The 13,828-nt window shown below is 40.6% G+C and overlaps 1 protein-coding gene and 1 long non-coding RNA gene across 6 annotated transcripts in view; one reads left to right on the plus strand and one right to left on the minus strand.

Moving 5' to 3' along the window:
- Positions 1–4,255, minus strand: part of PELI1 (pellino E3 ubiquitin protein ligase 1) — a 58,980-nt gene extending 54,725 nt beyond the window's left edge. The window contains exon 1 of one of the 3 annotated variants that reach the window (XM_055328055.1): positions 3,920–4,255. The gene's annotated coding sequence lies outside the window, so the exon portion shown is untranslated. Of the gene's footprint in view, positions 1–3,093; positions 3,355–3,919 lie in introns of those variants that run through there. The other 2 variants (XM_055328056.1, XM_055328057.1) reach the window with 2 other exon arrangements.
- A 245-nt stretch (positions 4,256–4,500) lies between these two features.
- LOC129511424 (uncharacterized) overlaps positions 4,501–13,828 on the plus strand; it is a 95,808-nt gene continuing 86,480 nt past the window's right edge. For 2 of the 3 annotated variants that reach the window (XR_008664818.1, XR_008664819.1), the window contains exon 1: positions 5,776–6,073. This is a non-coding gene — a long non-coding RNA (uncharacterized LOC129511424). Of the gene's footprint in view, positions 4,577–5,775; positions 6,074–13,828 lie in introns of those variants that run through there. The other variant, XR_008664820.1, reaches the window with a different exon arrangement.

Raw genomic sequence — 13,828 nt, forward strand, 5'->3', positions numbered from 1 at the left:
GTAAACAGCATTTTGAGGTGTATTAAAGTTTTACAGGGGTAACACGAGGAATACCATGTAGAGTTCTATTCTCTAAAACAGAATTTACTGCAGCAAAAACAAAACAAAAAATGAAAATAAAGCATCGTGTACACATTCTGAAAAAAATAATCACATCTTCTTAGACTCATTTACAATTCATTTCTCTTAAATTACTTGACAAAGCTCTTTTCCTTTAAGTTTACTTCAGAAGGAAGCTATGATAATTGAAAGCCTCCAATCTGATGTTCATATTTTTTGATACTTATTTCTATTTAAAAAGGAAAAAAATCTCACAAATTCCTTGATATTCTCTCAAGAAATCACATGCTTCCTTCTTTAATACTTGCAAATTAATTCAGCAACAACAGAAATTATGTAAGACCTACTAAGCGTAACACGTGAGGCAATTATTTTCAACCTTTGGCAGGAAAATTAGAAGTGGTCTTTCGACATAATGTAAGAAAAAAGCTAGTGGCATAACTTGACATATCTAGTTCTTTCAGTGGTCAATATTTCTTGTTCTGAGGTTCCCACACATTAGCGTGGGGAACATCTTCTCTGCCAGAGGTCAAACTTAAGGAAAAGCAATGATAATCCTCCCCCACTTACCACATGTGTAAAAAAAATAAAAAAATAAAAAAAAAAATCTCAACAAAAATCCCCAAATCCCTTGAAAGAATGATTTCTGTTTACTTTTCCTGTGTAATATATTTAGAGAGAATCTGGAAAAGATGGCTAGAAATCTATAAACAGAAAGTGCTAAGTGGAATTCACTGTTTATAGACTTTAGCTAGAATTTTGTCCCTTATATAATGTTGCCAGGAATCTTTTATATTGTACTCTTTAAAAACATCTTCATCAGGTTTCCTTTTCTGTTGATTTTCCTCCTCCTTCTTTCCTCTGGCTCTTAAACTTGTTTCATTCTCTTCAATTAAATGGCATAAATGCAACTTTTGGAATAACTGATTTTTCCAAAGAAACTCCTGGAACTATCTTAGTGCCATCAAATATACCTGTCATTTTGAAATTTTAATATATTATATACTGTATAGTTAAAATATATGTAATAAAATTATCCACAGAAATCCTTCTGATTTAATAAATACTAGGCTAGGTCTATATTGATGTGGAATGGTAAGATGTATATATGTAAGAATGTTAGAAAAACAATTTTCAATTCTAAGCCTGGGCTCAAAATCTTTATCAGCTCCAGAATTTTCCGTCTGCAAACAGTTGTTCACAAGCAGGATTACTATAGTCCTTCTCATCTGACCCATTGGACAACAACAGTAAGACATATTCTGAATGACAAGACTCTGAACATATCAGTGACATTATTACAACCTGAAAAGAAGCTGAAATGAAGTCAAACAGCAACATACAGAGGCTTCCCCTTGAAACATGCCTGACTAGCATTTGCTGTATTAGACTTAGTTCCTTGATCTGTGCTTTTCAGTCATTTCTTTAAGCAGTCCCAAAGACATCAGGAAACCTGCGGTGCCAGCCTTTGCCAGTCAACACTAACTTCTGCCTTTGGACTCTAGTGATTGAGCAAAGATGTTGTGTTAGTAGTTTCCTTTGAGTACAAATATCTCCGGTTTGAAAAGCTACAGGAAAAGTTCAATATAACCAAAAAACTGCAAGGTCACCTAAATGACAATTTTAAGGAGAGCACAGATTCTTCCCCTTTACCCCAAAACTGTCATTCAGGCACAATTTCTAGCTTTTTTTTTTTTTTAAGTCGACAAATACTGCTATTATTGCATTACAACATCTCTAACACATTAATAAAAACCTAGGTGACACTTTTCTCTTTAAAAGGTGTAAATATATTAGATGAGGCATAAAAAACCACTCCACTACATGCAACTTTCCAAACACTTAACTGTTCTACTTCCAAATGTTTGTTTTAAACTCAAGATCTCTTTAAACATACTACAGGAAGGGGACAGGTTAGAGGACTGGAGAGAAATATGAAAATAACAAATGTCTCACTTTTCCTTTTCTGATGGAACCACCAGAATCTAAAATGTGTGGGTGGGGGGGGGACAACGATATTATACAAAGGTGAATTCAAGAGGAATTCGGATAAGTGAAAGTACTCACTGTTACTACAGTTTTGATCACATTCAACTCAGAAAGTAACTACTAGAAATGATGCTTGATTTAAATTTTTGGTACCCTCCAGTTTGGTTCAACTACCAAAACGAATAAACTTGTCCTCAGAGTTACGCATTTTCCTCCAGAAGAGGTTGTTGGTGCGAATAAGGAAACAAAAGGAATTGGTACGATACATTTGTACAATAAAAGGACAATGTTTTGAGAGATGTAAATCTGATCGCTCCGAGGAAACATTTCCTGTTTAAAAGAAAACATCATAGGCTGAAACAGAAGAACTGAAAAACTGAACCTTCTCCACGATTCAAAAGATCTAAATCCACACTACAATGCAGATTAAAAACAAACAAACAAAAAACAAAACAAAACAAAAATCACCTTACATCTCTTCTCAGTTACCCTACACATTCAATGTAGAAAGACAAAGCCAGTTTCTGAAACAAAAGATCAGCTGCTACGAAAACAAAATAACACTCCGCAGAGGAGGAAAAGTACACAGCCTTTGAACCAAAACAGACAGATGACCTTTTCATACACTTAAAGCTTCAGTCCTTGGCACAGCCAGCACCTTATGGATAAAATGCTCACTCCATTATTTGCTAACATACTGTCTGAGGACTACACGATGGGAAGGCTGTGGATAAACCCAAGGCACATTTCCTGGTGTGTGATTAAAATCTGTCAAATCTACATTAAAACAAAACAAAAACAAAAACAAAACCATCTCTGCCCTCCCGCCCCCCATCATTGCTCTCTTGCCTCATGAGACCCCCTGAATGTACAAAACTAAAAGTACGTGGGGAGGGGAGTGTAGCATTTTGCAGGCTTCTCCACGCTCCAGGGAGGCATTTCTCACGAGTCCTTTGAGGTTTTAGGATTCAGATACTATGCGACCAGAATTGCTGTCTGAGCTACCTCACAATTTACCCAGACTTCTTTTAGACTTGAGTTAACCTGTTAACTAAAAGGAGCATCTTGAACTTTTCCACGGGGGCGCCTTTGGAGAACGAGTTCTGGCTCATAAAGCCTTTTCGGGTCCTCAGACCCTCGGCGCGCGGCGGCAGATCCAGAGTGTCCATCGGGTAGAGGGCTCTTTCCGGGACTCAGTTTACCCACCGAACGAAAAACGGGCGTATCAACGTCGTTTCGTGAGGGGGGAGACCCCCCCCCCCACACACACACACAGACACACACACACACACACACACACACACAGACACACACACACACACAGAGGCGTAATTAATCAGTGTCTTTGAACGCTCTGAGATCCGGAGATGAAAGGAGACGCCGGAGAGACGCGCGGAGACGATGACAAGAATCACAACAATAAAAAGAATGACTAACTTGGAAGTCTGCGTTATGTAAGGAAGGAGAAAGAAGTTAGCAGATGCGCACGAACAAAAGAGGAGCCCACCGCCCCCTTTGTTTCTCTTTCCTTTCTCTCCTCCTCCTCCCCGCGGCCCGCGCGGCGCGGCGCCGGGGGGCGCGGGGGGCGCGGGGCTCCCGGGCGGAGGGGGAGGGCGCGTCGGGCCGGCTCCTCACAAAGGCGCTTCCTCCCGCGAGGGCGCGGGATGCGGGCGCCGCGAACTCCGCTCCCGGCCGCGTCGAGCGCGGGGGCGCGCGGGGGCGCGCAGGCGGGCGGGCGGGGAGGGAGAGCGGGCGCGGGTGGCCCCCCGGGCCGCCGCTGAGGAAGTTGCGCGCCCGCCTCGCCCGCGCGCCGGGCCGGCCCCGTCACCATCCCTCCCGCCCGCCCGCGCGCCGCCGCCGCCACACTCACCGGACGATCGCTGGCGGCCGCGAGCCCAGCACGGCCCCGGGGGCCGGAGCGAGGGGGCCGAGCGTGCGTACGCGAGCGGCGCGAGCCGACAGCCCGGCGTTCGGCCGCCGCCTCCCTCGCCAGCCGGCCGAGCCCCGCGAGGGAAGTTGGCCGCGGAGCCGAGCGCCGAGGAGCCGCGCGCTCAGGCACACGCAGAGGCGCGGGGCCCGCTTTGTGGTGCGCTCCCGGAGGGCTGAGGCAAACCCGAACGCGCGGCGCGGCGGCGGCGGCGGCTGCTGCGGCTGCTGGTGGAGGCGGCGGCCGCGGCGGCGCCCCCCGACGGTCCCTCCGCCTCACACCGCCTCTGGGTCACTGACACACACTCGGAGGGAGGGGAGGGGACTAGCCGGAAGGCGGGGCAGGAGGGACGGGACGGGGGGGGCAGGGCCACAGCGGGAGGCGGTGACGCGGCGCCGAGGGGTCTCTTGGGAGTTGTAGTCCTCCAACGCAAGGAACGGAGGGCTCCATCGTGGCGGTGGAGGCTTCCCGGCTCTCTCTGCACTGCGCATGCTCAGGGCGAGAGGGTCGGCCCCCACTGTTGCTATGGTCACCGACACTCGGAGGGAGGGACCGCGTTCCTCGCTGCTGCTGGCTGAACAAGGCCCTTCTCGTCCTAAGGTACGGCGAGGGATCCCGCCCCCAGCTACTCCTTCCCTACTTTGCTCCACCCCCCCAGCTCCTAGTTTCACCACTCACAAGTGCCCGGTGAGGTCGGACTTCCTGTCGATATTTTTTGGCATTTCCCTGCTACTTAATTTTCTTTCAAAATTCCGAATCACAGATACCCATTTTCCCCTCCCTTCCCTCAAAAGAGTCCTCTCTGCTTTAGATTCAACTTTTTTTTTTTTTTTTACCTAAGACTTGTAGAAAGGTAGTTGCTTCCAGTAACTTAACAATGAAGTGATAAAACGATTAGGAACATCACCTTGTTAATTTTTTTTTCCACTTCGTCACATCAGACTTTAAGACCAGCAAAGGTAAAAGAGTTCAGGGTTAATATTGGTATTTTTTTACTTGCTCAGCGTAAAATGACCCAGGTTTGTTTATTTTAAAGCCTACGATTTTTAAAGAAATATACATAAGTTCAAACGATGCGTGGGACGTGGAAGATTGTTTACTGTACATATGTTGGCAAACTTTCATTTGGCAGTAACTGAAGTCTGAACCAAAGTCTGAGTATGCTGTTGGGCTGGTCAGCTAAGTCTACACCCATACAGGCAGGCACCGAGGTGTGGATTGGTGGTGGAGGGGGGTGGTAAAAGGCAGGACACAGTTACTGGATCTCTAAAGGTCTAAAGGTAACCTGTCCCAGCCTCCTGTATTCCTTCCCTGCCTAGCTGGAAACCCATACATACCCTGGAAGAAAAAGATTAATGCTTATAAATCAGAAAAACATGTAGTGGAAGAAAAACAGAGGTTTTCAAATAGAATCTCAAGATCAAAAATCCTTATTTTTGTAGACCACATAATTATTCATTCAAGAAAAAACACACTTATTTAATATACTATGTCCCAGTATACTTTGTTGGTTCTCGGAAATAGAGATGCAAAAATATAAAAGAAACATTTCTTGTTTTCAAAGTGCTTGCTGTGCATAGAGGAGACAGGTAAATAAAGGGACTCAGTGTGATAAATACTATAACAGGAAAGCACACCAGGTGCTCTAATGCACAGCTGCCCCAGACTCAAGTAAGGTCAGATGCTTCCAAGAACATTTGAACTTGAAGATGGCTGTGAGTTAGGGTGTTTTGAGTATTTTGGTGGAGGAGGGGAAGAGAGAAGTGAGTTGGGAGCATGGGGGGTGGAGTTGGAAGGCAGGAAGAGCAAAGTGCTAGAGGCATGAGACTGTGCAGTATTCTGGCTTGGCAGAGTTCAGCATTGTTGGTAGAACAGGATTGAAGGAGTGGTGAGAGAAGACACAGAAAAAGAATGAAGAACCTTATACAATATGCTAAGGAATGTGGACTCTTTTCTAGAAGCAATGGAAACTCATGCCAGGACTGTAAGCAGATGAAATTTTCATAAGATACGTATTTTAGAAATGCATTTTCTGCATTTAAAAAAAGATAAGAGCCCGAACTAAGGCATCAGCGGTGGCAGGAGACTAAACTGAAGGTAATCAGACACTATTTAAGAAAGAAAATTAATAGAACCTAGTGAGCAGTTGCCTGTGTTTGGGGGTAAAAGGTGAAGGAAGGTTATCAATTATGATGCTTTTGGTTGCAAGCAGCAAAAACCCGACTCTAACTGGCTTAACCAATCAATATTACCTGTCTAGGTAGAAAGTCCAGTGAAAAGGTGGGCTTCAAAGCTGAATGATTCAACAATTCAAAGATGTCATGTTTCTCTCTTGTTTCATTGCTTTTCCTTCCTTAGTATTAGCCTATGGTCAAATGACAGTGGTTTTAAGAAATTCCTGTGGTTTTAAGTTTCACCATCTAGGTACATGAAAAGAAAAAAAAAAAGAAATTTTTGAAAACTGTTTTAGAAAGGAGAGAAAACTACCTTTCCGCAGAACCAGCCTCAAGAACTGGTTCATTTTTCTATGCATGACCAGGGAATGACATGAGACTAATTATCTAAGGATAAAGACCTATGCCCTGCCCCCAGCCCCAAAGGAGTTAGATTCCCCCAAGTTGTGATGGGGAGGTGTGGATATCCCAATGAACACAGGGGTGATTGCCCAGAAAAAGAAGAATGAAGGCTGGCAAGCGGGGGGGGGGGGGGGATCCATAATATGTATTACAAGGAAGGAGAAGGATGAGATTTATGAGCCATTGATTCCATTAACTGAGTCAGGAAATACAGAAGATTGAACAGCTTTTGAGGGGGAATTTGATGAATTCGCTTTGGATATGTTGAGTTTGAGATAATTATGGACATCTCTGTGAAGAAGTGGAGTAGGCAGTTATATATATACATATATTATATATATATGACTCTAGTGCTCTGAAGAAAGATCTGGACAGCAGAAGATACAGTTGGAATATACCATCATATAGACGGTAGTCAAAATTATAGGAATGGATGAAATAACCCACAGGGAGTATGTACATCAGAAAAGGAAGAATCAATAATAGCATCCTGGGGAACACCAGCACTTAATGCGTAGGCAGGTAGATCATGAAAATGCCTAGGAACTAGCAAGAGACCTAGAACATATAAAGAAATAGGAAAATGTAATCTATAACCAGGAGAAAAGTCAGTCAACATAAACAAAGCCAGAAATGAAAAAGTGCACAATATTAAAAGTTATTATGAATATGCTCCATATACTGAAAGAGAAATTAGAGATATAAAAGAATGGAATTTCAATGGACATAAAAATTTCACTGAGTGAGATTAATACTCAAGCAGGTTAGACACTCTGAAGAAAAGATTAGTAAACTTGGAGACATAGCAGTAGAATCTAGCCAAAAACTAAAAAAAATTAAACAACAATGAAAATGAAAAAAAAAATGAAAAACTGCCTCAGTGATCTGTAGGATAATACCAAGTTTTCTAGTTTTTGTGCAACTGGAGTTCCAGATGAGAGAGAGGTGAGAAAGGGTGACAGAAAAAATATTTGAAGTAATATAGCTAAAAATTGGACAAAAATTATAAACCCAGAGATTCAAGAAGTTCAATAAGCCCTAAGCAGGGTAAGCACACGCACTCAAAAACCACTAAAAAAGACATCGTCATCAAACTGTTGAAATCTTGCGGTAAGAAGAAAATATCAAAAGCAGCCAGTGGAAGGAAAGGCACATTATGTATAGAGAAACAAAGACGAAAATTCAATAAACTTCTGATCAGAAACTATGCAAGTCAAAAGACAATGAAAGGGCATTTAAAAAAGTGCTGAAAGAAAAAAAATTCTGTCACATAGAATCCTATATTTAGAAAAAATATCTTTCAATAATGAAAGCTAAAGAAAGCAAAAGCTGAGAGAATGTTGCCAGTTACACTGCACCACAAGAAATGTTAAAGCAACTTTTTCAGCATTAAAACACACACACACACACACACACACACAGAAGCTTGAGTTTGTATTAAAGAATGAAGAGTCCTGGAAATGGTAACTATATAAGTAAATACAAAAGGCTTTGCCCCTCTCATATAGAAATTCTTAAAAAAATAACTGACTACTTAAACAAAAATACGATACTGTTTTATAGAGTTCATAACATATGTAGAAGTAAAATGCTTGACAATAATAGTTCAAAGGATGGAAAGGAGAAATGGAATTACATTGTTAGAATTTACATTGTATGTGAAATGTACTATTATTTGAAGGTAAATTGTGATAAATTAAAAATGTACATTTTAGGGATCCCTGGGTGGCGCAGCGGTTTGGCGCCTGCCTTTGGCCCAGGGCGCGATCCTGGAGACCCGGGATCGAATCCCACGTCGGGCTCCCGGTGCATGGAGCCTGCTTCTCCCTCTGCCTGTGTCTCTGCCTCTCTCTCTCTCTCTCTCTCTCTCTGTGACTATCATAAATAAATAAATTTAAAAAAAATGTACATTCTAAATCTTAGAACACCCATCAAAATAAAACAAACAGGTCTAGCTAATAGGTCAACAGTGGGGATAAAATGAAATCCTAAAAAGGTATGTGTGAATGTAGAATCAGAAATACAAAGAAATCTGTGTCCTTAATGACCATAGAGCTGACATAGCTTCTAGAACACAGGTTTCTATCTCTTGACCTCTTTTAAGTGATTGAGAAATAAACTTCTTTCTAATTCATAGGCATTGTTATTTTATATTCTATGTTATGTACGTAATCAGAATAGCTGCCTGCTTATATTAGTTATGGACATTCTATGTCCATTCTATGTTATGGACATAATCAGAATAGCTACCTGCTTATACTAGTTTCATGAAGTAAAGTATATTTCCCAGAATCAGGCAAAACCACACGTTGCTCAAGGTTTGGTCTCATTGGCAGCAACTTCAACATAATTCTGGAGTTCGTGTAATTGTCATTAAAATTACGAGTATAGTTTATCTTTTGTATGAACATCGTTTACCATTAGTTCAATCTGTTTTTCTTGAAAGAGGAAATACATGTAGAGTCCTTGGAATAGAGAAAATGCTCAGTCAATATACACTACTTTGAAACAGCCTCCATAATAAGGTTGAGATACCCTAATTTATTTATTTTTTAAAAGATTTTATTTATTTATTTGAGAGAGAGAGAGACTACGAGCAGAGGGGAAGTGCAGAGGAAAAAGTAGATTCCTCACTAAGCAGGAAGCCCAACATGGGGACTCGATCCCAGGACGCCGGGATCATGACCTGAGCCAAAGGCAGATGCTTAACGATCTGAGCCACCCAGGTGCCCTGAGATACCCCAATTTAGGTATATTGTGGGGTTTGTACTCCAAAGTTAGGTAGAAAATAAAAGTGGCATTCATTTATCTATGAAAATCAGTGAACCTCTCTTTGAAATTGTGTTCACCGTACTCTTCTGTATAGTTCTTCAAAATTGGCAGTGCAAAACTTCAATCACAGGAAATGAGTGCACCTTCACTCACCCTCTACTCAGTCTATGTGTCTAGTTTAATATTTAACAGTTCTTTGACCAAAGCAGCTATCCTTTTTTGCTTATCTGCACTTTCAAATTTGGTATATTCAAATATCTAGTCATTTCAGTAAAAAATGACTAATAATTAAGGTTTTGTTAAATCTCTTAAATTCTAAAAACTTCTTGATCTTAGGAATTTGCTCAGTAAATTCCAGTGTTTCCTCCACCATCTGACTACATAAAAATCAACTAGAACGATGTTTCTACTCTTCCTCCAAACATACATGAAAATGATATTTAGAATATGAATATAAGGAAAAATCATAATGTTAATACCTTTCTCCAAAACATCATGCAATTAATCTAATTTGCTAGAAAATGATGTAGAGGGAATTGGATACACCAATCTTTTCTTATGACTTGAAAAAAACTGTTGCAAACTTATTTTTCTCTTTTTACTGCAAATGTTTCATCTGCAGCACATGAACATACCTTTGCATATTTTGTCCACAAATTTCTCATATTTTATACTGGCAAATGATTATATCCCATTCATGGATGTTAAAAGTTGGGCTTTTTTTTTTATTAGAAATGCAGGCAGACTTCTTTTAGAGATCTGGGAGACCGTAGACTACATTTGAATTCTTGCTGAGACGCTCAGATTTGAGAGTAATAATATTGTGTGTTTGCATTTTAATATTCAGGTATTATGTAGGTTGTCTCTTAAAATTTCTATCTTCCAATAGTCTTCCCTAAAATAAAATTATTCTCTTTTAATGTTCTTAAAGTCTCCAAATAGCTCACAGTCAACATGGAACATGTTCCTATTTTAAACCTGTGAATGGCACACAATTTGAAGGCCTGGGCTTTCACTCAAAAGATTTGTAGGCCCCAAATGCTGTCTCTGACATTTTAGATATATTTGGAAAATGTCAAAGACAAGCTAGTTAAGATTTTAATTTTTTAAAGAAGTATGCTTATACACCAAAGAATGCAGCCTGTATATTTTCAGTATTAGGCCAATCAACACATATGCAAACAGTTATTTTGGAACTTTTAAAAAATACTAAATAATGAAAGAAGTGGAAAACTCATGGAGAGAAGATTTAGATTGTGTTACCATCCCTATTGATTTTTCTGCTCATGGAATAATTACTTGTACTTTTATACCTCACGTTTCATGCATTAATTCTTTCATCAAATACTCATTGAGCATAGTGCCAAGCTATGGATGTAAAGATTAATTAGTCATGTTTCCAACCCTTGGAAAGCTTATAAGCAAGTGCATAGATAAGTACAACAAAATTTTATAACCATTTTTCTAGAAGTATGTTTAGGAAATAGTGGGAACGTAGACAAGGGAATAATCAGTTTTACATGAGAACGCAGTCAGAAAACACTTCAAAGAGGAGATGGTGGTTGAGCTAAGTCCTGAAACGTGTCCAGGTGACCAAGGACATTTTAGTAGAGCTTGCACTATGAGAAAAAACATGGAAGATGAAATAGCATGACCTACTTGGAGAACAACAGGCAATTTGGGCCAGATCATAGGGTATGAGGTGAGCACCCTGAATCATGAAGTTAGGTAAATTTTCTGGGATCAGATCACAGAAGTCCTTTTATGCCATGCCATGCCAAGGAGTTTGCAATGAGAAACTGTTGAAAGAATTTAAACAGAAGAGTGATACCAATCATATTTGTGTTTGAGCAAGGTGACCAGTTTAAAGAATATGTATTAATTCAGGTGAGAGATGATGGACACACTAAGTAGCTGTGGGGAATGGAAAGAAGAGAACAGATACCAAAGACATTTGGGAGATAGAATGGGACTTAATTGCTGATTGGATGTGGGAGGCGAGGGAAAGAGGAGACAAGGATAATTTTGAGGTTTCTAGCTGTGTAACTGGACATTACACATTGAAGCTATTCGTTAATAGTGAACACCAGAGGTGAAGCAACTTAGTGGAAAATAATGAACTTCATTTTGGACAACAGAACTGGAAGTGAATGTGATGATACCCAGAAGGCATGAGATAAATATTGAGTACTGATGCCACTGAACACCGAACCTGGGAATGGATAAGAGCCCTAGGGAAAGGGGTGCATGGGTGGCTCTGTTCGTTGAGTGTCTAACTCTTGATTTTGGCTAGGTCATGATCTCAGGGTCATGAGATTGAACCCTGCTTTGGGCTCTGCTCAGCAGGGAGTCTGCTTCTCTCTCTTTCCTTCTCCCTCTGCCCCTCTATCCCCCTCTCAAATAAAGAAATAAAAAATAAAAATAAAAATAAAAAAATAAATCTTTAAAGAAAGATCATCCAGTGAGTGTGTAGAGTAATACCAATAACAACAGTTAACATTTATTGCATTATTAAGATCTTATTTGTACCAGTGTCCTGCTCTATGTTACCTCATTCAATCTTTGACAAACTCTATGAGGTTAAGTACTCCTGATTGTTAATTTTATGTGTCAACTTGACTGGACCAGATATTTGGTTAAACATTATTTCTGGATGTGTCTCTGAAGGTGTTTTTGGATGATACTAACATTTGAATCATTGGACTAAGTAAAGCGAATTGCACTGTGGGCCTCATCTGATCAGTTGAATAGAACAAAAAGGCTGACCCTTCCACAAATAAGGAGGAATTTCCTACTGCCTGACTGCCTTGAGCTTGGATATTGGCTTTCAGCTATTTGAAAGTCCTGGTGTTAGCAGGGGTCCCAGTTCTAACCTCCGCACTACCAGTACATCTCCTGTCCCTCCATAGGCATTAAAACCCTGGCCTCAGGCCCATAAGGCCTAGATTTAAGTCTGACTTTGAGTCCCTTTCTCCTGACACAACATTTTTTTCCCTCTGGCAATAGGATTTCTCTCAAGCCCAGGATGTCTATGTATTTGTATCAGAAAAGATGGCTGCAATGAGCTCAATCTGCCATGTTGTGAGAGCCTAGTTTTTATTCATTTTTGAAAATGATTTCAAATACTTTGCCATAATTACCTATATTCTTATTTTCTAAAAATCTTTTTACCAATACCTTTAAGAACGTATCTGACTTGTTCAAGTACAAAAGAAATACACTGACCATGAAGCATTACCATCTCTGAAATAGTAGTATGTAGACACAGTTAGGGAATACTGGGGAGCCAGGCTAGGGTGTGGAAGAGGTTTAGGGTAAATAGCCATATTTAAAGTTGGCAAGTTATAGGACTCTAACTTCATGATGTTCACTTTAATTCTCCTTGTTTCACCCCCCAAGCTAGGTTGGTGCCCCATAACCCAATCTTTCTTTGGTAGTTTTCTCTAGTTCTCTGACTTATGTTGGTAAGTAAAATAGTAAATTACTCTCTAAACTCACCAATTTTTGTTTTGGTTTAACATCTCTTTGTAGACCTGAGTACAGGAATCCTGGACTTTGCCAATAAAAATTTCCTACTTAAGTTCTGCCCTTCTCAGTATTAATGTCTCATAACTAGATCTCCTGAACTGCTACTGCTCTAATATTTTCTCAGATAATTCCCCCATTCAGTTTCACATGCTGCCTTAAGCATCTGTGTCTCCTGCTTGTCCTGCCTCCACAGTTACCTCTCGGAGATCAGTTTCTTCACAACCCCACCCCGCTGTGTCACTGTTTAAAACTCCCAGCCTCCCAACCTGAGTCACCGCACGCCCCCTTCTAGTGTTACCAGCCGGGGCTCCTACCTCCAGCCTGTCTCTTCTCTGATAAAATCAGCATTGCATGTTAGCAGAGACACACCATTCCATCCATTTGACCAGACTTGGCAGCCTGGAGTTTTTCAGTTTATGAGAGTATGTTTTTAATGCAGCATTTATAGATCTTAGAAAATTTCAAAGTATACAGAAAAACAGAGAATAGTCCAATGAATCCCATGTATCCATCATCCAGCTTGAAGAATTTTCAACTTCTGGTCAACCTTGTTTGGTCTCTATCCTCACCACACCCACTGATTTATTTCAAAACAAATCCCAGATGCCATATAATTTTATCTCTATATCCATATGTGTCTTTTAAAAACTGAGTGTTTTATTTTATTTTTTAAAAGATTTTTTTATTAATTTGAGATAGAGAGGGTACAAGCAGGGAGGAGGGTCAGAGGGAGAGGGAGAAGCAGACTCCTCACTCATGCAGGAAGCCTGATGTGGGGGCTCAATCCCAGGACCCCAATGTCATGACCTAAGCCAAAGGCAGATGCTACTGAGCCACCCAGGCACCCCTAGATATCTTTATTTTAAAAACAAAACTATAACTTGATTATCACACCTAAAAATAACCCCCTGAATATTTTCTTAATATCCTCAAATATCCAGTTTTTAAGAATTGAGATACAAAAATCCATTAGTTG

This window comes from Nyctereutes procyonoides, unplaced genomic scaffold, assembly GCF_905146905.1.
Source record: "Nyctereutes procyonoides isolate TBG_1078 unplaced genomic scaffold, NYPRO_anot_genome, whole genome shotgun sequence".
NCBI lineage: Eukaryota > Metazoa > Chordata > Mammalia > Carnivora > Canidae > Nyctereutes > Nyctereutes procyonoides.